Source organism: Phacochoerus africanus, chromosome 2 (assembly GCF_016906955.1).
Source record: "Phacochoerus africanus isolate WHEZ1 chromosome 2, ROS_Pafr_v1, whole genome shotgun sequence".
Classification (NCBI taxonomy): domain Eukaryota; kingdom Metazoa; phylum Chordata; class Mammalia; order Artiodactyla; family Suidae; genus Phacochoerus; species Phacochoerus africanus.
Genome location: NC_062545.1, coordinates 195,438,612 through 195,456,365, shown reverse-complemented (window position 1 = coordinate 195,456,365; position 17,754 = coordinate 195,438,612). Strand labels below are relative to the sequence as shown.

Below are 17,754 nucleotides of genomic sequence, written 5' to 3'. Positions count from 1 at the left end.
TATAAAAGTTAGGATTCCTCTGATGGTATTCTTTATTTTTCTTAACTGGAGAAAGGATCCTTTTTTTTCATTTTTAAATTTTTTATTGAAGAACAGTTGATAAGCAATACTATACTAGTATACTATATACTAGTTGCAGGTGTGCAACACAGTGATTTGACATTTATATACACTACTAATTGAGCATCGTAAGTCTAGTAACCATCTATATCCATACAAAGTTATTAAAATGTTATTGTCACTACTCCCTATGTTGTACATTGTATCCCTATGACATTTATTTTATAATTTTAAGTTTGTAACTCTTAATCTCCTTCACCGAAATTTTGCTTAATCCTCCCATCTCCCTCTTCTCTGGCAGTCAATCACCAGGTTGCTCTCTGTATCTATGAATCTGTTTTGTTTTGTTTGTTTTGTTTTTAGATTCCGTATTTAAGTATAAATATTTTTCATTTGTGGTTACCATGAAGCACCACATTTTTACTCCCTCCAGAACTTATTATGTTTTTAATGTCATATTTTACATCTTGTTATTTCATGTATTTCTTGACTAATTATTTTAGGTATAGATGATTTTATTACCTTCATCTTTTAACTTTCATACTATCTTTATAGGTGATTGATCCATTACCTTTACTATATGTTTGCCTTTACCAGTGAGTTTTTTTTTTTCCTTTCATGATTTTTTTTTCTAGTTATGCCCTTTTCTTTTTCATTTAAATAAGTCCCTTTAACATTTCTTATAAGACTGGATTCATGTGATAAACACTTTTAGCTTTTGTTTGTCTGGGAAACTCTATCTCTCCACCAATTCCACATGATAACTTTGCAAGGGTAGAGTATTTTTGGTTTTTAAGGTTTTGCTTTGTTTTGTTTTTTTCCTTTCATCACTTTGAATACATTGTGCCATTTACTTCTGACCTATGAGGTTTCTGCTGAAAAATCAGCTGATAGTCTTCTGGGGTCTCTTCTCTAGGTGTTTATTTTTATCTTAGTTGTTTTTATCTTGGTGCTTTTAAGATTCTTTCTTTATGTTAAACATTTGGCATTTTAATTATAGTGTGTCTTGGTGTGGGTCTCTGTGGTTTCATCTTGTTAGGGATTCTTTGTGTTTCCTAGGGATTCTTTGTGCCCGGTTAGGGAGGTTTTCAGCCATTATTTCTTAACAAATGTTTTCTGTCTCTTTCTTGTTTCTTTTTCTGGGACCCCTATAATATAAATGCTACTACACTTGATGTTATCTCATAGGTCCCTTAAACTGTTCTCATTTTTCAAAATTCTTTTTGCTATTCCAAGTGGGTGATACATACCAGGCTGTCTTTCAGATCACTGACCTCTTCTGCATCTTCTCATACACTATCAATTCCCTATAGTGTATTTTTTGTCTCAGTTATTGTAGTTTTCAGTTATGATTTTTTTTTAATTTTTTTTACCTTACTCTTTGTTGAAGTTCTCTCTTGGTTCATCCATTCTTCTCCAGAGTTCAAGACCATCTTTTTTAAAAATTTTATTTTTTTTAGAGTATATTTGATTAATAGCGTTGTGTCAATTTCTGCTGTATAGCAAAATAACCCATCATATATATATATATACATTCTTTTTCTCATATTATCTTCCATTGTGGTTTATCCCAAGAGACTGGATATAGTTCCCAGTGCTCTACCACAGGACCTCATTGCTTATCCACTCTAAACATAGTAGTTTGCATCTATTAACCTCAAACTCCTTGTCCATCCCACTTCCTTCCCCTCACCATTAGCAATCACAAGTTTTTTCTCTGTGTCTTGAAGTCTGTTTCTGTTTTGTAGATAGGTAGGTTTGTGCCATATTTTAGATTCCACATGTAAGTGATATATTATTTGTCTTCCTCTTTCTGACTTAATTCTTAGAATGAGAATCTCTATTTGCATCCATGTTGCTGCAAATGGCATTATTTTGTCCTTTGTTATGGCTGAGTTATTCCACTGTATAGATGTACCACATCTTCTTAACCCATTCATCAACCGTGAACATTTACATTGTTTCCATGTCTTAGCTATTATGAACAGTGCTGCAGTGAACATAGGGGCACATGCATCTTTTTAAAAGAAAAACTTTTGTTGGGATATATGCCCAGGAGTGAGATTGCTGGACCACATGGTAGTTCTATATTTAGTTTTCTGAGGTACTTCCATACTGTTTTCTATAGTGATTGTACCAATTTACATTCCCACTAAGAGTGAAGGAGGGTTCCCTTTTCTCCACACCCATTCCAGCATTTGTTATTTGTAGACTTTTTAATAGTGGCCATTCTGCCTGGCATGAGGTGATACCTCATTATAGTTTTGATATGTATTTCTCTAATAATTATTGATTTTGAGCATTTTTTTTATGTGCCTACTGGCCATTTATATATCTTTGGAGAAATATCTGTTTAGGTCTTCTGCCCATTTTTAGATTGGGTTGGTTTTTGTTGTTGTCGTAGAGTTGTAAGAGTTGGTTGCATATTTTGGAGTTAGGCCTTTGTAGGCTGCATCATTTGCAAAGATTTTATCCCATTCTGTGGATTGTATTTCTTTTTTTTTAGTGGTTTCCTTTGCTGTGAAAAAGTTTTGAGTTTAATTAGTACCCATTGGTTTATTTTTGCTTTTTATTGTCATTATTCCAGGAGGCAGATTAAACAAGATGTTGCTGTGATTTATGTTAAAGAGTGTCCTGCCTATGTTTTCCACTAGGAGTTTTATAATATCTGGCCTTTCATTTAGGTCTTTAATCCATTTTGAGTTTATTTTTTTTATGGTATTAGAGAATATTCTAATTTCATTCATTTACATGTAGCTGTCCAGTTTTCCCATTACCACTTATTGAAGATACTGTTTTTCTTCAACTGTATATTCTTACCTCCTTTGTCATAGATTAGTTGACCATAGGTACCTGAGTTTATTTCATATTTAAAATTATTTCTTTAAACTCTTCATCTGATAGATTGCATCTCTCATTTTTTTTAGTTCTTTTTCTGAGGTTTCATCTTGTTCTTTCACTTGAAAGGTGTCCCTTTGTCTCTTTGCTTTGCCCAACTCTCTGTTTGTTTCTATGTGTTAGGTATATTGGCTGCATCTCCTGGTTTTGAAAGAATGGCCTTATGTAGAGGTGATCATTACATGGGTGTTTTTGTGTGGATGGTATGTGCCCTTCTGTCATGGTTGGGCTGCAAGCACACTGATGTGCAGGACAGGCCCCCAGCCCAGCTGTTTGCAAGGACCAGCTGTGACTATTGCGGGTGCCTGATGGTCCTTGGAAAGGCTGTCTCTGAGGCCCAGCCAAGACTGCTGCAGGTATGCCGGTGGACAGGTTTATTCCCCCAGAATGGGAACTGCTTTGGAGGGGCTGGACTACTTGGGTGCATTGGATGTGGAGGTCCTCAGGGGAATGCCAGGGTGAGGTGCTAACTAGGTTGATGTAGAGGGATAGAAATGGTGCCTACTAGCACTAGGCCAGCTACATGAAAGGATAGTAAAATATATATATCCACCAGTCCAGTGCTTCTTTCCCCAGAGAAAGTTCTATTAGATTTTAACCACATACCATGAAATTAGTCAGTGAATCTCCTTCTATGACTGAGGTCCTGGCTTTTCAAGCTGCCTCCTCTGCACTAGGACTCAGAGTGGGCAAGTTTTTGCAAGCTCTTCAAGAGTGGAATCTTGTTTTCCCACAGCCCCCTGGCTCTCCCTAATGTAAGCGAGCCTGATTTTCAATAGCAGCATTATGGGGACTCATCTTGTGCAGGTCCCACGGTCTGGAAAGCCTGATGTTGGCCTTAGACCCCTCACGTCTCAGGGAGGATCTCCATGGTTGTGAGACTCCTCGCATTTGTGGGTCACCATACAGGGATCGTGGGCTCTGACAAGACAGCATTTCTGCCCCTCCTGCCTCTTGTGGTGGTCTTTTCTTTATAACCTTAGGTGTAGAAAATCTGTTATGCTTATCTTCAGGTCATTCTCAAACATAGTTGCTCATATGTAATTATGGTTTTGATGTGTCTGTTGGGGAGAAGTGAGCTCAGGATCTTCCTACTCTGCTATCTTGATCCGAGATTGTTTTCTCTTGCCTGAATTTCAGTGGCAGGACATGCAGAGTTCTTCTCAATGGCCAAGCCAAGCAGACTCTCTCCTGCTTCTATTTCTTAGTTTCTCAAAGAAATCCAGGATAATGTTTGTTAGGGATAGATATTCTGCAGAGGAAGGGATAAGGTCAAAGGTGAGAAAGGCTGGAAGTTCCCCTGTGGCGCAGCAGATTGAGGATCTAGCATTGTCACTGCAGCAATTTGGATCGCTGCTGTAGTGCATTTTCGATCCCTGGGAACTTCTGCATGTCATAGGCATGGCCTCAAAAAAAAAAAAAAAAGGTGAGAAAGGCTTCTTTATAATACATATATTTTAAGAGCTTTTGTTGTCCTTGTGATTGTGATCTTAAAATTATGGAGCGTGTGTATGGTTGAATAAATTATGTAAAATATACAGCAGTAGATAAAGCTTGGGACTGGAGGAATTCAGCTAATGCCTTTTTTAATCCTTGTATTTACTCTTTAAATAGATTTAGTTGTCCCATTGGAATTGACAAAAACTCAGCTTCTTGTCTTTTAGAAGCCAGCCTATAATCAGCCTCAACATCCATCAGAGCATCTTTCAAGTGTGTTTCAGGATGTCTGTAATGAGCAGTGTCTGTGGATGGTGGAGTCTGTCTCCCCCAGCCTAGGAACTGCTTCCCAACTGTGTCCAGTCTCAGCATCATAACATTGCCCAAACTTCGAAGCAGGGTTCCTAGGAAAGTGTGCCCCATCAGGAAGCATAAGGAATTTCACCTTTAATTCTGGCATTGAGGAATTGCCTGGGAACCTTATGCTTTCAAATTCTGGGTCCTTCTGCCTGACTGGCCAGAGTTTATAAACAGGAAAGTTAAAGAAAGCACATAAACCTTGGCAACGCAGGTCCACATGCCCTGCCCTGACTTCCAGGCTGCCTTTTCCTTGGAAAAGTTTATTTATCTCTCTGAGCCACCTAGCTCTTTTGAATTATTAGCTTTATCCATTTATTGCTTTGCTTCCTTCTTGCAAATATGCTTCTATACATCTTCACTGTGCAGGAAACTCTTTTCTATTTATGGCTTCTCCTTACCCCTCCCTTTGGCCCAATAACAGCCAAGGAGATAAATAAGAAACATAAGTCTTTGTAGCCATTATTTTTTTTCTTACTTTGCACAGTAATATATATAATAACAAGAAAACAAATCTTATTACTAAAGTAATTACAATAAATAAGAAATAACCAAGAGTGGAGCTTAAGGAAGGGGACATGTCAGGGGAGTGATTGCAGAAGGATTTAAAAAATTTAATTTACTAGCACCAGTCTCACTGCTCTGATGATGCTTTGCTTAGGAGATTGTGTCTAATTAGAGAGTGTTGTTACTGCTCTTTGGCTAGACCTGCCCCTAGCTGACTTGCACCTTGGGTATTTAAAGGGGAAATTTGACTCAAGGAATCCCTTGAGAAATTTCTTTGTAGGCAGCCCTATGTTGAGAACAGTCACATTTTGCATGCTAAATTGTATAATCTTCAAAGCTTAGGGACTGCAAAGAATTTCATGGCAGCCTTCCCTCTGACTGTAGATAATCTCTGCCTTAATCATCCAGATAAATGGGTATTTGTGGATTTCTGAGGAGAGGTCACAGTGTGTCCCTTAGTAAAATGTGAATTTCTGAGGAGAGGTCACAGTGTGTCCCTTAGTAAAATATGGATTTCTGAGTTGAGGTCACAATGTGTCCCTTAGTAAAACATGCAGGGCTGACCGATCCTTAGAGATCAAATGTTTTTCCTTGTAGCCAATCTAATTTTATCTGAAAGTAATTTATGTCCCTTTGTTCTTGCATAGTCCAGAGTGGAGATGGGGAACGGTTACTTTTCTTCATTAATTATGACTATTATTCCCTTTATGATAGGAATCTTCCCAAGTCCTTTTGGTATTTAAGTAACTTCTCTAACCTAGATCATCTTATGATCTGTGTTTTGTATTTCTTAACTGTAATATAACTGTCACTGCTTCATTTCCTTAACCTTCTCCAAGTTACTCTTGGGTGTGGAAAGCGGATTAGGCGTGGCATAATAGCTTTATCGTGCCTCTTGGTATCATTCTTCAGCATCAGTATCATAACACCAAATGCATTTATTAATTCATCATGTGGGCATGTGATCTTCTAACTTATTATGGTTGATTGGCCTTAGTCATCCACACATTTGAAATCTAGGACAAATACACAATTTAAACATACTATAGCACCTCCTTTCTCAACCATCATTGCTACCACCATCTCTACAAACATGACCAACATCAATGATGAGAAAATGGCAGATATTGAGCATTTAATGTACTTGGTTATGCTTAACATTTTACATGCATAATATCTTTTAATCATCACAACTCTCTATGGTATTACTAATATGACTTAACCATGAGAAAACTAATATTTTAGGAACAAATTAAGTGTTTAAGGACATATAGAACACAGATAGTAACTGAATGAAGAGGGTGTTGAATCTAGGTTTTCATGAGTTTGTGTGTGTGTGTGGAGGGGAGGTTCTAGAACCTGCTCACTTACCACTGCATTATACATGAAATCAAAAGTTAATAGAATCCCATAATGTTAGCATTGAAAGAACTCTTGCATTTCCACAAAGCTAGCCCTACCTGCTCTTTACAGAAGAGAAAAACAACATTTAGTAAGGTTCAGTAGGTTTTTAAATCCTTACAATTTTAGAGCTGAGGTTAGAAGCTAAGCCTTAAAATTCCTCTATTGAATGACCATTTTATACAAGGATGGTGTATTTGCAATTTATGCAGATGTTTATTAATAATCTTATCCATAACAATATGACACTTAGGCATGTAAAGCAAAGGTAAATACTTTGTTAAGACAGAGGATGCAAAGAGTTTTGCACAGGAAAAAAAAATGTTAGGAATACTTCAGCCTAGTGAAACAGCAAATGGAGTTTAAAGGAAGTATACAAAATACTCTGTGTAAAGTAGATAATGAACAAGGACCCACTGTATAGCACAGGGAACTCTACTCAATATTCTATGAAAACCTATATGGGAAAAGAATCTGAAAAAGAATGAATATATGCATTTGTATAACTGAATCACTTTGCTGTACACCTGAAACTAACATAGCATTGTAAAGCAACTCTATTCCAATAATAATGTAGAAAAAAGAAAGAAATTTAATATAAATTACCTCTTTCCTATTTATGTTTAAGAATCAACCCAAGGGAAAATAACCAAATTCCAATCAGGAATTATAAATCATTTGTTTTTAAATCTCTCTAAAAACTTTTAAGATGGTTATGTCATTTATGCTACTACTTTAAATGCTTCTTAATATTAGGATAAGATCTGATAACTAATATTATACACATAAGAATGATAAATATTGTATTTTTAGAAATTAGTCAAAAATATAGTATATTTAATGAGAAAGTTATGAAAGTTTCATATTTAATGTAGATAAAGATTAGATAAATAATATTTTCAATCAGCAACAAAAAGTGTGGGTGGGTAGCTGAAGTTTTTAGATGAAAAGTAGAAGTTTCTCAGGAAAACATTTCCCAAACTAGGTCTGAAGGACACTAGAAGATTGGTGTTAATAGATGTTTCATAAAATAAAGTTCTATGGTTAGAAAACATACAGCAAATTTCATATCAAAATATTTTTTGTTGCAGAACATACCAGTTCTATTGGAATATTAACATGCATGGATACTCTCCAATAGGGGATAAAATATGTGGCATTTACTGAACTTATTTGAATGGGGTCACATTTGTTGATGTATATATAGAAGAGCATGATCCTTCAATGTGGGAAGTGTGGCTCTAGGCTTTTAAGTGAGAGACAGACAAAAAATGAAGCTGATTACTTATAAGGTAGCGTATTAGCAGAGTGGCTGAGAACATGGATTCTGGAGATGGATTGCTTGGGTTCGCCACTTATTGGCTGTGTGACCTTGGACAAGAAACTTTCATAGGTCAGATTGTGTGGGAAACATGTTCTGAGATGGAGATTTGCTGCAGGAGGTTTATTGACAGGTGTTCTTGGAAATAACACCTATGAGGGGATGGAGGTAGCTGGACCAGGAATAGAGCTGAATTCTGCCACAGTTACTACAGAAGACTCAGGTGGTGAAGGGGAAACTGCAGCTTGGGGTAGCTTTGAATATCTTGAGTTAAAGCAAGTGAACTGCAACTCAGGATACCTCATGACCAGTTGTTGCATGTGGGCTGCCTCTGGGGAGAGGATGCAAGCTTCGGCAAGGAAGACCCCTTTGGCTGAGAACTGTTGTCACAGGAGATAGTCAGCATGCACCTCAGTAGCCAACGGCAGCTGAGGAATGAGTTCTTCAGTCCTAAAGGGGTGCTCTGGGGACCTGCTGCATCATTGACTGTGCTTCCCTTTTCTCAGCTTTAAAATGGGCATAATGGATGTACCTTCTTAATAAGGTCATTATGAGTTAAATGAGTTATTTTACAGTGTTCCTAATATTTACTAGTACTATGTATGTGTTAAGCTAATTAAGATAACAGGTAATACTTAAGATCCATACCAGTTGTTCATCATGGAATTCAAAGCTAGAGTTAAGCTAATGAAAACTGAAAGAAAAAAGACAAGATATTTTTCACTCCTGGTGAATTAAAAACAATGTTAGTCCCTCTGTATTATCATATATTCACATCAGAGAGCCCCTTTATGGTTTCCTCAGATTGGGACCAATGTCTGTAACTGCATCTTCTGCCGTGTCCTTTACCTGATAATGTAGGTCTCTGTGATGGGAGCCATCTACTCCTGCAGAAGACATTCTCTTAGATAGTTCATGTATTAGGCAACAAACAAACAAAACCTACAAAATTTAATACAGGCCAAGATCTAAATCAAATAGAGATTACTAGATATTGACTAATAGTTAGGAAGTTGAATACAGTGTTGACCTGATCTAAAAGGAATTTTATCCATGGAAGAGGCGACCTATCCTAAAAGGATGTTCAGATATTTCATACTAGATAAGCTGATATCTTCCTCTAAGTGCAGTGTTAAGTGAAAATGTCTAAAGCTTGGGCTATACCTTCCAGTGTCAGGGCACGGAATTCCAGTGTTTGAGGTTTTGACTAGGCTGGGCCTCTCTCCAGAAGGAGTCTGCAGCACATAAATGCCCATCATTTGCAGTAGTGATTCCGCAAATTCAGACAGCAGGACTCTCTTCAAAAGTAATCAAGGCCATTGAAGTCCAACTGACCTAATGTGGGGCAGACTGTTTAAAAAATGGGATTCAACATTTAGGTATTAGTCTAGCTTTCTTGACGGTGATTTATTGGGTGTTCTAACTCAGTGGATTTAGTCAGTGAGAGAATGAGCACATAATCCATGTAATATAATGCATATTCTCTGGAAAAAAAACCTTTTCTCCTTGAGTAGGTCATTTAAAGGCATTAAATGGCATAAGATAAACTATATCTATACATCTATATATTTGGAAGAGTATTCAGAATTATTGGTCCAACCATTTAAAGGCATTGAGTATAATAAAATAGATTATATATTGGGAAAGTATTCAGAATTATTTTGTTCAAGCCAGTATTCCAATATACAGATAAAGAAATAAGCTTGAAGACTATGCTACTTATAAAAGTTTACCCAGTTCCCCAGCATAGGTAAGATCAAGTCAAGAGACAATTGACTCTTCAATTCTACTGATATTTCCATAAATGTAATTTCTCTTACACAAACATTTTATTTCTAATGGACTATTCCCCAAATGAAGATGGTGTGAAGACCTATAGATGAATATATTTCTTTGACTTAATTATTCAACCATGGGATATTAGGGAATTAGTGTTTAGTTCAACTTCTCATCTTGTGCTTGAAATTCCTTTATAGCATTTCTGCCATGAGGCCAAACATTCTGTGTATGAACTTATCTCATGGGATTTTATTTCATTGTCTATATTCTCATTAGAGAGTCATCTCTTGAACCACATTAAAATAGCTCTCCTTGAAACTTCTATCCTTGATGCCATGTAGAATAAGTTGAATCAGTCCTCTTTGGATCTTTATCTAATTGAAAACTGCTCTCACATAACTCTCATGAGGCTTCCTTTCTCCACAGTAAGCATCTCTAGTGCCTTCCACTTCTCTTGTGATTTTTTTTCTTCCACTATCCTGGTTACTCTCTGAATTATCTTACTCATTAATTCACTATAAGTTGATTGTACTTAAACCTGTGGATGTAACAATGAACTGAGTAAGCTGTTCACAGTACAGATGTGGAAAAAGACAATAAAATACAGCATAATTCAATGTTAGAAGTGAATTATATTGTATTCACTGTTAGCTGTAGAGATCCTCAGAGGAAGGATGCCCAACTTAATTTTGAGGTCAAGGACAACTTCCTTTGGTGTCTATTTTGAAAGTTGAAGGAAGAGTTAGCTAGGAGCAAACATGTGTGGGACAGTTGAGGTAGGGAGACATGAGAGCTTTCTGTAGGAGAAGACAGCATGCTTATCAGATCAGTAATATCTAGGTCTCTGTTACAGTGGGATTCGCAGATGACCACCATTATCATTCTTGAAAATCCAGCTCCCATTCATGACATCTGAAGCATGAAGCTTTAAAGTATTTTGATAGTCTGATCATATTGCTAACTCATTTTCAATTTAATGTCAAGTAAAGTCCCCAACTCCTCTTTATACTAATTGCCCTTAGCATGAAGGTTTCATTATGTAGTTGATCTGGATGGACCAAGTGCTCAAATTCCCTCTTATTCCAATTTCATTCAATTTGATTCCATTCTTATGAGACCACTTCGGGTCTTGAAGCTGCCATCCATTTCATTTAGCTAGCTCCTAATTTACATGGAGCCTTTGGTGCTGACAAAAACTTATATCTTTTTACCATGGCATTGATACATTTGTTGAACTTGAGTGAATCAAGGACAATATGCTTGAATACGTATCACCCAAAACAAAGATCCATTTAGTTATGATCATCCAAATCCTTCCTAATCTATTTGAGTGATGCCATTGAACTTATCTTTCTTTATATAACATGCAAGGATATCTTGAGAGACTCTTGCAAATTCCTCACTAAAGGCCTGTTAAACTCTGCCTCCTTATCTAATAACCTGTCAATGTGTAAAATGAAGTTGGGCTGGCACAGCTGGAATAATTCTCTAAGTTGTTCTTGGTGATAGGTTCTGGTATCTATGATTTTTGCTTCCTTTTCTGGGCAGCCACAAACTTCCCTATTACTATGTTCCAGAGTTTTACTGAAGATCACTGTCAAACCCACTGATTTTATCTGCCATTTTCTCCTTTTTACAAATGGAGGGGAACGTGTCCATTTTGGGCCTTGTTCAAATTTCTCCACTGATGTTGTCTCAGCCAGAACCTTTGAAAAGTGAAAAGGAGACCTCAGCTCCTGAATTAGGGTAACTAAGATTTCCTAGAGGCATCTCTACGGGCTGTAGTTATTAATTTTTCCTGTCCCCAGAACAGACCATGCACTCTTCTTGTCATGATCATTTAGTCTAAGGGCATGAGAACTGCAATTCACTGAAGTGCATAGGTCACTGAACTGAATGATACACATGGGTCAAAATTGTAGCTTTAGACAGCTGCAATCTGGAAAATTGTAGCTTTAATCTGGAAAATTCCTTATTTTACTTCTATTGACCTAATAGTACCAATACAGCTCCTTCTTGGACGTGACTAGATAATAGATTGTAACCATTATCTGAACATTTTTTGATGTGTGACATATTATGAAATATATGTCCTGCATATCTTAGGCACTTTTTAATGGGAAAACATTGTCCATGTGTGATAAGCTTGAGGGAGGCAAACAGCAAAATTCCAGACTATTAATATAACTTGGGAGGTGACTTAAAATCAATGACTAAAGTCATGGTGTGAAAGACTTTTTCTATAAAAAGTATTTGCTTCTCTAGTTAAAATTCTGGTAATTTATATCGGTGATTTTCAAATATGAAAAAATGCCTTGAGGAGCCTTCTACAAGTATGGAATCCAAGGTCACCTCCTTAGAGTTTATGATTTCTGATTCAGGAGGTATAGGTGGGGCCTGGGAGTCTGTGTTTTTAATATATTAAATAATTCTGAAAATAAGACATCATATGCTACTTGTTTATATAATGTTTCTGACAGTCACACTGTTAAAGGATTATGGAGAGGGGTTGTGAGTATGGGCATAAATACGTGTGTGTGTGTGTGTGTGTGTGTGTGTGGAGGGGTGGTGTAAAAATAATGAATAAGAAGAGAACTCACCAAGAGAAATAGCAAGCAGTCATCTCCATGTGAGAGGCTTCAGATGTTTATTTCAGAGCATCCACTAGAGATGAGTTTGGCCACATCTCTGCTATTCAGTAGAACATATGTAGCAAAACACATGTATTAGAAAATAGGAGCCAATATAGAAATAAAGCTAAGAGCTTGGATATTGACAATTTGTAAAGAGAAAGCCTGAGAAATCTCTGAAGTTAATGTCAAAGACCTCATGTAAGGGAATATCAGTTTTGCCATAGGCAGGGAGGAGGCAAATCAGCATGGAGTCCAAAAAGTTTAGTAGAAAACTTAGCACAACTTCAACTTCATGAAAGAAGGGGATTCTGAAAGATCCAGGACAAAGAAAATCTCCTTAGTCAGATCCATCAAAGAATTTTACCTATTCCTTTGCTAAACTGTATGACCATCTTAATTTAAGAATTATATCATTGTATATACATATATATACACATATACGTACTTAAGCTACAAATATATATATATGCACGTATATGTATTAGATCATAGATTGTAATGGTTGGATATTTTTTGACAATGACACATGAAAAATATATCTTGTATATCTTAGTTTTTGGCTAATATCTATATCTATATATGATTTCATATATATATGAAATCAGCCATTTGCTTAAGTAAACCCCAAAGTAAATTATATACAGTTCCACAGTGTAAGTTCATTCATACGTGAAAAACATTGTCCACTTTCTTTTGGTACCAATTAAAAGGATTCCTTCATGTAATTGCCACCTCAGCCAGGTAGGCCAGCTGACAACTGAAGCCTCAAATATGGTGTCCAGAGAAAGCAGTGAAAATGGGCAAGGCCCCTGCTAAGTGTGTCCTGAAGGAGGCTTGTTCTATTCTGATAATGCAATGTATAAATGCCCACATAAGTTAAAATCTTCCATAGACCCTGTAAAGCTGCCCAAGTGGGATGACCCGGTTAGTTATTTTGTCTGTTTTCCTGTGTACTTTGTATATATTTTATTTACTCCAGGTCAAATGGTGATCACTTAAGGAAACAAATTTACTCCATATCTTCTTTGTCACTGTATTACTCTGTTTCGGGCTGAACTGATAAATCCTTCCTGGGGTGGATACTGAATAGAAATATTTTTCATGGGAGGAAGGAAAGAAAGGAACAGTTCATGGAATGAAATTATAAAAGCTTCATTTTATAATGATGATGACAAATGTGTTAGACCTTTTTGTAATACCCATAACCAAGAAACAGAAATTGCATAGAGATGAATATTAGTGTCTTTCATAAGATATTTTAGTACATACTGAGAGTCATTAATTAGGCAATATTTCTATGAGTTTGAAACTAGGATATCTCCAGAGCCCTAAATGACATTTCCAGCTTTATACTGCCATTCAATGTCTTTTATGTTGTTTTATTTTTTTAACACACTTTAAGCACTTAGACCCATAATTTATTGTAAAGTATGTTCTGCAGTTCTTGTGCATGGTTTTAAGAAAACCCCTATTGGTATTTATCAAGAGTGACCATTTATATCGTTTTGACAATTTATTATCAGTTTTCCAGGGCAAGCCCAGTTTATATCTGCTTTTCCAGTGTGATTATTTAATAGTATACCCTTTTCTTCTCAAAAGTGTGGATCACATATTTTATAGCCACCTAAAAGGTGTTAATAGAGTCATGCCTTATTAGACTTCAGCATTAGCAGCTTCTGCACTTGATTGGACCTATTCTTCCCAGCTGCGTCTTCTCTAAGACTTGAAACTCATGTTCCCAAATATTTCTTGGGATCCAAATATGGTGAACATAGTAATAGAAGTTGCCAAAGCATAAGAACAAAGACCTTCTAACTTTTTCTTTCTTTTTCCTGACCTTGTGAGGAGAAGTAAAATACAAAATAGAAGGGGTCTAAAATATTCTGGGGACCTCTGTCCTCCATTTTATAGATGATGTAACTGGGACTCAGTGTTGCCTACAGCCAGTAGGTGACTTGTCCCCTAGATCAGCATGGTTTTCATTTCTATCAGCATACAAAGGAGTCCGGAACAAACTTGTTAAAATGTAGGGATCTGAAAAATTGAGCCAACATGAAGATAGACTTGGCCACAAATCCAAAGGGAACTCTGGGCATTTTGAACCCTCATCAGGGCAGTTTGGGGTAGAAAACTGTAAAATAAAGAGTTAGATAAAGAGGAAGATCCTGGTGTTCCTAGGTGCCAACAGCAGCATCTTGGTGTGAGGAAACATATCCATTAAGATTAAGGACCCCAAAGTAGGAGAAATAAATATTCTAGGGAATGTCAGATCCAAATCTTCCTTTTGATATTCTCCATTTCCTTCTCATCTTTTTATCTATATACACTGAGTTATTTAACTGCTGTAATTAGAATATAAACCTCTTAATGTCCTGTTCAGGGAAAACATTGAGTAGAAGACATACTTTGTGTTTTTAATATGTGCTTGTTATTTTATGAGTTGATTTGAGTTCCCCCTTTTCTTTGAGAAAACCAAACAAAATAAAATCTGAAATGGGGAAGTTCATGACTAGAATTAAGGACTCATATATTGACCATAGGCGTTGCCATTCATGAGGATGGATCAACAGTAGAGTTCATAGAATAACATCTGAAGGTCTTTAATAGGACTTTGGATTCCTACCTGCCTGGCGTGTTAGGGATGAATTAAATCTTTCTAAAAGCAGCAAGCTGCATGAAATCTGTTGGGGTTTTTTTAAATTATTTTTATTTTTTATTAAAGTATAGTTGATTTACAGTGTTTCAGATGTACAGCAAAGTGATTCACTTGTATGTATACATCTATTTTTTTTTCATACTCTCTTCCATTAAGCTTATTATAAGGTATCGAATATAGTTCCCTATGCTATACAGTAGGTCTTTATTGGTTATCTATTTTATATATAGTAGTGTGTATCTATTAATCCCAGATGGCTGAGATATCCCTCTCCCCCTTTCTCCTCTGGCAACAAGAGGAGTTTATTTCTGTCTGTGAGTTTATTTCTGTTTTGTAAATAAGTTTATTTGTATCTTTTTATATTCCACATATAATATCCTATGATATTTGTCTTTCTCTGTCTGACTTACTTCACTTTGTATGATAATCTCCAAGTCCATCCATGCTACTGCATATGTTGCACAAGGCATCATTTCATTCTTTTTCATGGCTAAGTGTATATATATATATGTGTGTGCATGTGTGTGTATTTTATATACATATGCCAGTTCTTTATCCATTCATCTGTCGATGGATATTTAGATTGCATGAAGCTCTTTGTTGCCTTGTGATTAAATGACTTTGCCCATTTGGAGGCCCAGGTTCTCAGTGATCACTGAAAGAAAATAAGCGTAATTGAAAAGTTTATCTTGCAGGAGTTTCTTATTTCTTAGTGCATTCCAGAGTAGGTAGTCCCAGAGAACAAAGCCACAGAGAAGTGAAGACTGAGAAACAGAACAGACTGGGGAGGGGAGGGCAGTATGGCTGCTGACCTCACAGAAGGCAAAGTGTCCTTCTGCTTCACTGTGCTCCCTCACAAAGGCATTGCCAAGGGTACTTGTTCCCTGAGTCACTAGGTCATGAGAACCCTGTGTCTGGTGCAGAAAACAAGGTGGTGTCTCTGTTGGGAGGTTTCGGTCTTACTCCAGGGCAATGGGAAAACATATGTTTGCTTATATATCTAGTATAGGCTTAAAACATGTCAAACATGAGCTTTGCCTCGGCCTCCTCCAGGGTCAGCCTTGCGGCAGAGCTATATGGAGTGGGTCTATTCTACTCCACTGAAAAAAAGAAAAAAAAAGAAAACTTCTAAAACTTCACCTTTGTAACACACGTACAATGAATAGAAAAGAATAGGAAAGCTGTGATTTTTCTTTGAAAGTAAAACTTTAAAAAAAAATGCATTGAGCATAATTGACTGTCAACCACACTATCAAACTGAAAATTATAGCTGGGCCCAGCAGACTTACAATGTAAATTTGACAGATAGGGCAACAGCCAAGTTGCGCAAATGCTGCCTGGGATCATAGCTTCAATTCATCTTTGAGGAATCAACATGAAAGGTCTACTCTCCCGGATACTCATAGCCCTATAATTTCAGGCTCTGTTCTCACCATGGGGTGAATACAACCTTGAACCATGTCTACATTTTTCACTTTATTTCAAGCAAATGAATTCCTCACAGGGCATGTTGTTTGTGAAATCAGGCAGCCTTCTTATCATTGCTTTTGAGCTTTGCTGTGAATAATGCCGAAATAGCCAGAGACATAAATAAAATGGAACTTGAGAAAAATCCATGCTGCAACAAATAGCAACAATATATTGACTTTGATGAATATTCTTTACTCTTGCCCACACTGGCCTGGAGATCGGTAAGCCCTTTAGCCTTCAATGACTGAGTTTGGGGGCTGCTTTTCTTGGAGATTAGTACAGTGAAACCTAGCTTATTTTTTTATTCCAGCCTTTCCCCCCTCCCCCTTGAAAACAGAGTGTCTGCTTTGACTTATCCAATCTTACAATGTTGAAGACTCTTGAAATGAAAACATGATGTTAATTTTATTGTATGTTGGGAGAGTACTACAGAATGCAAGTCATTATTTCAGTGCATAGGTTTTAGTTGTGATATATTGGATTGTCTTGACTCAGGATATGCTCAACACCCCAAGGCAGAATTCACAGTTTAAATTCATATATATATATTCAAATATATATACACACACACACACACACACACACACACACACACACGTGTATATATAATATATATATATATATATATATATATATATATATATGCACATGCCAAGTGCTGGATGCTATTCTAGGTCTCAGAAAAGCAGAGATATGATCTTGACCTAAAAACAAAAAAACAAAAATAACAACAAGAACAAGAAACACTCAGTCTTGAGAGATAGACCCAGAAGAGCTTATCATTTATAACTGGGGTTATACCTGTTTTAATGAATGCATTAGTAGGTTGTTGTGGAAGCAAAGAAGAGGCGCACAGAATTAATTTTTCTTCAGAGAAATAACAGAAGTATCAGTTTATAGGCAGTGATTAGAGTTGTATGCTGGACTTTGAAAGAATAAAGACTTTATCAGACTTGTGAGAAAGTAAGGTTAGATTATAGTTTGATTTATATACTTCTAAAAAGGGATTCTTAAAGTTGGTGTTTATTATGCGATGGGAATGGTGCTAGGCACTTGATATTATAAAAGCCTGTTTAATTTTTGTGACAACCCTATGGGAGAGGTAATCTTAAAATCTTTTATTTAGGTTAGGAAAATGAGACCCAGGAAGGTTAAATAACCTAATTTGAGGTCACACCCCTACAGGGTAGTGAAGTTGGGGTTTGAACGTGGTCTGTCTGACAGCTCTGCAATGA

At 36.5% G+C, this 17,754-nt stretch overlaps 1 protein-coding gene across 1 annotated transcript in view; it reads left to right on the top strand.

Annotated features, from left to right (window-relative positions):
* AGBL1 (AGBL carboxypeptidase 1) overlaps positions 1 to 17,754 on the top strand; it is a 794,103-nt gene that overhangs the window by 348,562 nt on the left and 427,787 nt on the right. The gene's annotated exons all lie outside the window — the stretch shown is intronic.